Genomic DNA, 7,899 nt, shown 5'->3' with positions numbered 1-7,899 from the left:
AATCTTCCCAGGTTGAATGGTCACCTCCTCTGAGCTGTCCCTTTCCCAAGCCACCTATCAGCACTGTCTTCAACCATATTGCAGTCTTCTAGAGTAAAAGCATTGCCATCTATGTCCAACAGAGACTCCCAAGTGGACCATCTATCCTAAATACTATTTGGAGCATAAATGGAACATTTGAGCAAGTCATCTATTATTAGCATCCAATGCAACATTGGTCATACCATTCCCGTAATGAGATAAAACCCCTACAGGAGTTCCTCCCTTTCCTTCCTCATGCTGTGTGAAATACCAAACCCTTATTTATCCTCCATAGCTTTTAATCTACTTTCCAAAGCTATTCCAATAACTTCGACCTCTTGTAAAGCAATGAAATTAGGCAAAAGATCGTTAGATTTGAGCCAATGAGCCAGTTCATAACCATTCAAAGACAAAAAAGAAATCTATTTATTTACCATTCTTCCTTTGCCACTTTTTGGCCCTGGGGTTTGGGCTATTCACCTGAGGTGAGGAGACCTTGGTCTCAGAGATTCTTGTCTTGTTTTGGACTAGAGTGAAAGCTTTAACTTGACTTCAATTAAGGCCATCCTGCTCATTTTTTTCTCCTACATTAAGGACATCCCGCTCACCTTTAAACTCGTTCCGCTTTACCTTGTATTGGTCATGGCATCATCTTTGTTAATGTCATCTTCAAAGTCCTTATACCAACTTGATTCAACCTAAATGTCCATGTCATCATCTTGGTTTTCATTAATCCAATCCCGAGTTTCTTTGTCTATAAGAGCCTCAAAGATATTGTTTGAGAGGATAGTAGGGAGCATATTTTCCTTGGCTTTATCAACATTTGATTTAGGACTAGAGGAAGTTCCACCTGAGGACTAGCCTTAGTTGCAGAGGCTTGGGTATCCACTTTTCTATGACTCTTTGTCCTTTGGGGGTAGGGGTAGATCTAGGCTTAGGTTTATACCTCTTCTGAAGGAAGTTTTTAATAGCATGGCTAGCCAACCCTTGTAAAGTAGTTGTTGCTCTCTAAACACACTATCATTCCTATGAAGAATTACAAGAGTGCTTGTGCTATCTCCTCTACAATATCCATCTTAATGCTACATATCTAAGGATTACTTGTAGGGTTAACAAAAATTTCCTTCTTAATATCTACAACCTCTCCTAGACCACTGTACAAGGAAGATAACTAATTGCATAGGGAGAGAGGAAGATCAAGGAGTTCTACCCAAACAAGGATCACAGTAGACCTAGGATAGACCTAGGATCATTGGGTGAGAAGTCATGGGACCACCATTCAAGATACAAAGGTTGATGCCAAAGACCATATTGCAAGGCACTAGCAGCCATGCCAGGTTTCTCAAAGAGAAAGAGAAAGAATCCACGTCTAAGGAATCTTACATTAGTTACCACGAGCCCTTTCCTCACCCAGTTTGTCCTTACCCTACTCTCAATAATAGCTAAAGGGGGTCCAAGTGTCCAATTAGAGCATGGGTACTCAGCCACTCAATTGAGTCTGATATCTCCCTCTTCTTCTCCCTACCTAGCTCTCCTCCTAGTCCCTAGCTCTCATGAGCAACAACTCAAAAGCTCCCACTGGAGCAACACCGATGATTGGGACTAATCCTACAACGAATAAGAGGCAACATCAATCTATCAAGTGAAGCCATACCCAAGCCTTGTTGCCCACAACGGAGCAACCTAACAGCGACTTTGGCCACACACAATGGCTCATTGGCCTACCAACTAAAGCTCCAAATGTTGACCCGGCCACTAGCGTCTCCTACAACACAAAACCACAATGCCTAGCAGAGACTCTAGCGCTCCAGAACTCTCACACAACAAGGATGACACAACAACGACCAACTACACTATCAGTGCAAACCACCCGTGGCTCCTCCAGACAGATGCAACAATAGCTCCACAACGAATCTCCAATAATGTAGCTTCCAAGCTCATGCAATCCTTCAATCAACAATGGCCCTCCTACTAGCCCTATCAACCACGACTTATGACCTCCAACTTACCTTCTACAATAGGGAAGGAAGACCATCTATTGCACGTAATTCTAGAAGCCCAAACAAACATTTTAGAAGATTTTGTCGAAATCTTCACCAATCCATCACCATTCCATCACCTTGCCTAAGGTTGCATGCATCACCTTATCATCGCGTGGCACCCCTTATCTACCATGAGGCACTTCTATCACCTCCATAGTACATTCTATCTGTCACCTCAGCCTAATCCCATGTCATTGAACCATGTCATTCACCGACCACCACATTAACAATCCAGTCTTAGCAAGGCTACGTCACCTTATCTACAATGTAGGTGGACCCGAAGTGCCACATCATCCCATAGAGCCACATCATCAAGTGCCTTGTTATCTACCACCTCATCTACCATGTGGCACCCAAGCAAAGTTACCTCTTAAGAAGCACTTATTGCATACTACATGTGAGCTATACCACATCATCCAGTACTCCACTAGCACACCTCTCCACCATAGGCACATTTCTCCATGTGACTCTAGTTGCCACATCATCATTCTCACCCTTTTTGCCCCTCCACCTAGATCAAGGTGTATCTCTTGATTCAATAAGAATTTGAGGGTACTTCCAAAAGGAAAAACACTTGATTTTTTGTGCTCTATGTGCTCATTCCATCACACACACATTTTAGTGCAAGTATCATACACATTTTAGCCTCATTTTTAAATCCACTTCGTGCACCCACATAAGCCTCTCCATCAATGCATATGGCACAGCACCTAAAACGAACATAAGAAAATGAATTATTTGTTGCTTTTCATCGCTCAATGGTTGGTCTAGATCTAGAGTAGAGTAAATTATATCATCCTTAGAGGAGATAATGCCAAAGCATCCAATTAAATCCATGCCCAAAAATTCCCGAATAGTTCCTACTGAGAGTCAACCCCTACACTCACATGTGGTTTCACATCATCACATTTCTTGAAACCCCTTAGATGGTTCAGTGAGCAAACTTCAAAGTTTTCAAAGGCATTGGCCGATTGATCAGAGGGAAGATTGTGATTTGACACTCACATGCCACCATTGTAAATCCTATTGGCTATAGCATTGTGCACTTTATTCAAGCCTTGTAAAGCCTCTTGGCTATTCTCAGCATCATTTGCCACAAGCCTTGTAACAGACTAGATATATATTGTAGTTCTTTCTTCACCAATAGTTAAGATTGCACTTGATACAACCAGTGTTTTTCAATTGATTCAGACAGTGTTTTTCACAACAGATTGAGTAAATTTCTTGCACTACCACTAGCAACCTCAATTTGGAGGCATCTGCTAAGTTAGAAAATTCAAATTACAGCACATGGAAATGGGTCTGCACTTATCCATATGATAGTTTAGCAGCAAGTCCCACCATTTCTATAGCACAAGCAATGAGATCTATGCCTACACCGATAGTGTTTACATCTGTAGTAGATCTTGCCATTGCCCGAGCACACATAGAATGGGACGAGAGAGAAAAATATGCCTATCATTTGATGAAACAGAAAATGCAATATGTCATGCTTGGATAGCTCAACATAGTGAGGACATCAAAAGAAGCATGGGATATGTTCACAACTCTTTATGAGTTCAAGAACACATCCAAGATTCTCACACTGATGAGAAACCAAAGCAACCAGAGTTTCCACAATAGCAATGAAATAAGTCATGGTTACCTACTAAGGATCAAGGATTACAACAATCAACTTGCAGCTGTAGTAGGAGAGACTATGAATCCTGTAGAAAATGTTCAAGTCATCTTGAATGGACAAGGAGAGGGAGACAAGAATCTAGTGCAGAGTATTGCCATTCAACAAAGCAAATTCTAACATTGAAAGAATTACAATCAATGTTACTTGGTAAAGAACTTAGGACTCAGCCATTCACGCATGCAAAGATCATTCATATTATCAAGCATTCATAGCTTTAGATAGAAGTAGAGGCAGAGGCACATGTAGAGGAAAAGCATCTCAATGAAGTGGTCATCGTCAACATCAAGGTCATCAGCATTAAAATCAGCATTAGCATCAACATCCAAGAGGAAATCATTCCAATAGAGGAAGATTTCAAAGAAGAGGAAATGCATTCACCATGTTAAACATTTATTGCAAGTACTGTCATAAGTTTGGCCCTTTGAAAGAGTAGAGTGTTACTTGGTGACATCACATTGCAACATTGTGATAGTAAAGAGAATGTTGGAGATATCTTTACCAAACTACTTGGGAAAGAGCTTTTTGAGAAGCATCGACAAGCTCTTGGTTTCACATAGAGGGAGGACATTCTCATTAAAGGGGTGTGATAGAATGTAATGCTCAGTCCTTCTTCGATTCCCTAAAATCATCATCTTAAGGGATTAAAGGCCTACTTCATGATGTTGATCTTGAGGAAAAGTGTTGAGGATCCATCTCAGAATCATGGGTTATCATATGTGCATAGCACTAACACATAGAGTGCTATAAAGGAAAGGGTTGGCAACCCTAACCCTAAGGGAATTTGTATTTATTCATCATTTTCAACTAGATCTAGTGTATAGTTAGTCATTTGTGGTGTGCTCTCTAGTTGTTCCCTCTCTCCTCATCTCCACTCTTCTCCTCTCCTCTTTCCATATTTGTTTAGTTTTTGACACTCTTGAGGGTACGACTCTCGTGATTCAAACTCACCCCTTGTTGCTTGGCTCTAAGAGGATTTTTCTCTTGCACTTTACCTTGGCTTTTGACCCTGTTATGGAGGACAATCAGATTACTTCTCTCTTCACCACACGTTCTCCTTCCTACCATTGGAGCCACTTTTGGTTTGGTCACAAAGTCCCCCCCACCCCCCACCTTTCATGCCTTCTTCAATAGCAGCAGAGGGTGGTGCTCAAAGTTAGGGTCTTGGCTTTTTACCCTAACCTCAGGGATGACCATATTATGCTTTAGCTTTCGGATGGCTCTTTCTTTCATGAGAGAGTCAAGATTACCACCAGTAAATAGGATCAGTGCAGGATATGCAGAATGCTAGGACACTTCGCTAGAGATTTCCCAAGGAAGAAGAAAAGACCCGAGCAGTCTTTTGGTGCGGCTCCTCCTTGTACCACTCCCTCGACACCTTCTTCTCATCTTACATCTTGGGCATGCACTACTAGGCCAATTCTAGTGATACACCCAACACTTGCAAAGCATCTAAGACCCTTAGCATGGTCAGATCCTGTTGCCCCCCCCCATTGGGTACCAGTCAGTATTATTGGTCCTCCACCTTCCTTACAAGAGGACACCTTCCCTCCCCTCAACCCTCTTCAGATTTGGGCGGTTGATAAAAATGTTCTAGTTGTGGATAAAGATGTCCCAGCCCCATTCCACTAGATGCAGCCTAAGAGGGGCTATCTAGTGACTCGATCCCTACCACCAAAAATACCTTAGACCCACGTAACGGATAGAACCAATGGTGATGCTCACTCTGATTTTCAGATGCTTGGCCCTTCTCTAGTGGATCCCCCTACCTCTTCTACCTACCTCCTCTTATAGAGGCAAGGGGGTTCTCTCACCCTCCTTCTTTGAGTGTAGAGATTCTCTGCATGCCTATTCCAAGCTTGACTCAAAGGAACTCTTTCTCTATATTAGCAGATATGGAAGATATTGGGGAGAGGATTATGTACCCTCCACTTTTGGGAATGTTGTTTTGGGAATTCCTATTGATAGAGCATCCCCCTCTGCAAGTGTAGGGGTTCTTTCTCTTGTGGATCCCCCCCCTCCCCTTGGAAGGATGAATTCTACCTAAGAGAGGTATGTCTTAGCTATCAAGTTGGGTAAGGTTTCCACCCGACTCCCTCACACCAATGATGATTGGTAGTTGGAATATACAGGGCCTAGGCATTGTGCCACATCATCGTTGTGGGCAACTAATTTGTAATCAACTCCATCCACTTGTTACTAGGAGCCCTATTGATATTCTTTTTATTCAAGACAACAAAGGGATGCTAGAGATTGTGCCAAGTCAAGAAAACTTCTTTTAGGTCACACCTTTTGGTCATCTACCTTGGGTACTAGGGGTGGTACATGCATTTTAGTTTTGCAGTCTGTTTCCCCCTTGGTTGTGGACATGGAATGATTATTCCTTCTAGATCCCAGTGGATTATTCTTTTGATTGGGGGATGTAAGGTTGGATTCCTCAACCTTTGCACCTCGAACAATAGAGGAGATTGTGTTCTTGCCATTAGATAAGAAAGGGGGAAGAGAGGGAGGCATTCACTCCTTGGAGAGAGCAGCCTAGGATGCCTTCTTCTTTTATTTCAATGGCACAGATGCTTGGTTTGACTATGCTGTCCACACTCAGCCTTAGTCTCTCCTCTTTTCATGGTGGTCAAACAAGAGACCACAAATGCCTATACATGCATGGATTGATAGATTTTATGTTGATGATTGAGGTGGGTTTCTACGCACTGCCACTTGTGTTTCCACTTCAAATCACTTCCCCATGGTATTGATGATCTTTGTGCCTCATTTGAGAGGACGCTTTGCAACAAGTATCAAAATTCCATATGCCTCTTATGTAGAGGAGGACCTCACAGAGGCAGTTTTGTAGATCTGGGTATCATGTATGCATGGTGGACTACTATCTCCTTCACTTTTAGCAGCAACCCTCACTGATATTAGTGACTTTTATCATTCGGTCGCTAGTACCAGGAGATGAGATATTAGTATTTTGCCCAACAATTGGAGGTCTTGCAGAGGGAAGAGAACAGCCCACAAGTGCTTTGATTTAGGAGTGGCTTGTTATAGTAGGGCTCTATGATAGATATTGCTTAATCAGAGAGAAAAGGATGCCCTTCATGCTCGTGAGTAGATGCAATTGAGGTGACATGTAAAAGTCGATGAACAAGGGGAGTCATTAGGAACAAAATCAACATGGACACAATACAAAGCCCACTATGAGAAAATTTCACTGTTGGAAGAATTGGTAGATGGATGGCTAGGGTAGGCCAAGATCAAGGCAATCATCATCAAGCATGGCATGATCAAAGAGCAGCTGAGCAATTCTAATTGAAGGGGAGCAAGAAAGGAAGTATTCTCAACTAGATCCAAGACCTGTATAATTAAACTTGGTGGCAAGTAGAAAAATTCAAAGAGTGGATGTTGAGGCTTGCTAAAGATATGGCAGTTTCAGTGTCGGACTATACAGAAAACTACTCTTTCAAGGAGCGTCATGTGCAATGAGAGAATTTTGGGATAAGCATGGCAAACCCGTTGGTGCCTCTCATTACATGCAGTAGTCCAGTTGTTGGGAGAGGGGGCTTGCCTCCAATATGGGATCCTAGAATGCTTTTAAAAAGATTCCAGAGGACAGGAAATCTCATATGGTTAGTCATCTCAAAGGGAGTGCAGGGAGGATTCAATAGATTGATGTAGCCTTGCCAGTGGATTGGTTGGATACATATGACTTTCCTATTACTTGTTCCACTTGAAAGGATGCTGTAATGAAACTTCATAATGGCCGAGCGAAGGATCATGAAGGACTATGCACTGAGTTCATTGCATATGGGATTAACCTCCTAGCATCAATCTTAGCCAAGCTATTTAATGAAGCCATTTGCTTGGGGTTTCCACGCACCTAGACCATCAACACTACCTCACCCATCTACAAGGCAGGGGATCCCATGAACCTGGAGAACTACATGACCGTTATGATTGGACATGTCATGTCCAAGATTTATGCATCAGTACTTGATTTTGAGGTTAGCAGATTTGCGGAGTGTCGAGGACTTAGAGCAGTGGAGCAGACCAATTTTAGGTGGGATCATGAGACCATGGACCACATTCTCGTGCTCAGATGTATCATCAAAGAGGCGAGGGCACGGAAGTAGAGGGTTTACTATTGCTTTGTGGACTTCT

This window comes from Dipteris shenzhenensis, chromosome 25, assembly GCF_047967505.1.
Source record: "Dipteris shenzhenensis isolate YYH24624 ecotype China chromosome 25, Dip_SZ_1.0, whole genome shotgun sequence".
Lineage (NCBI taxonomy): Eukaryota > Viridiplantae > Streptophyta > Polypodiopsida > Gleicheniales > Dipteridaceae > Dipteris > Dipteris shenzhenensis.
Note: the sequence above shows the minus strand (reverse complement) of the source record.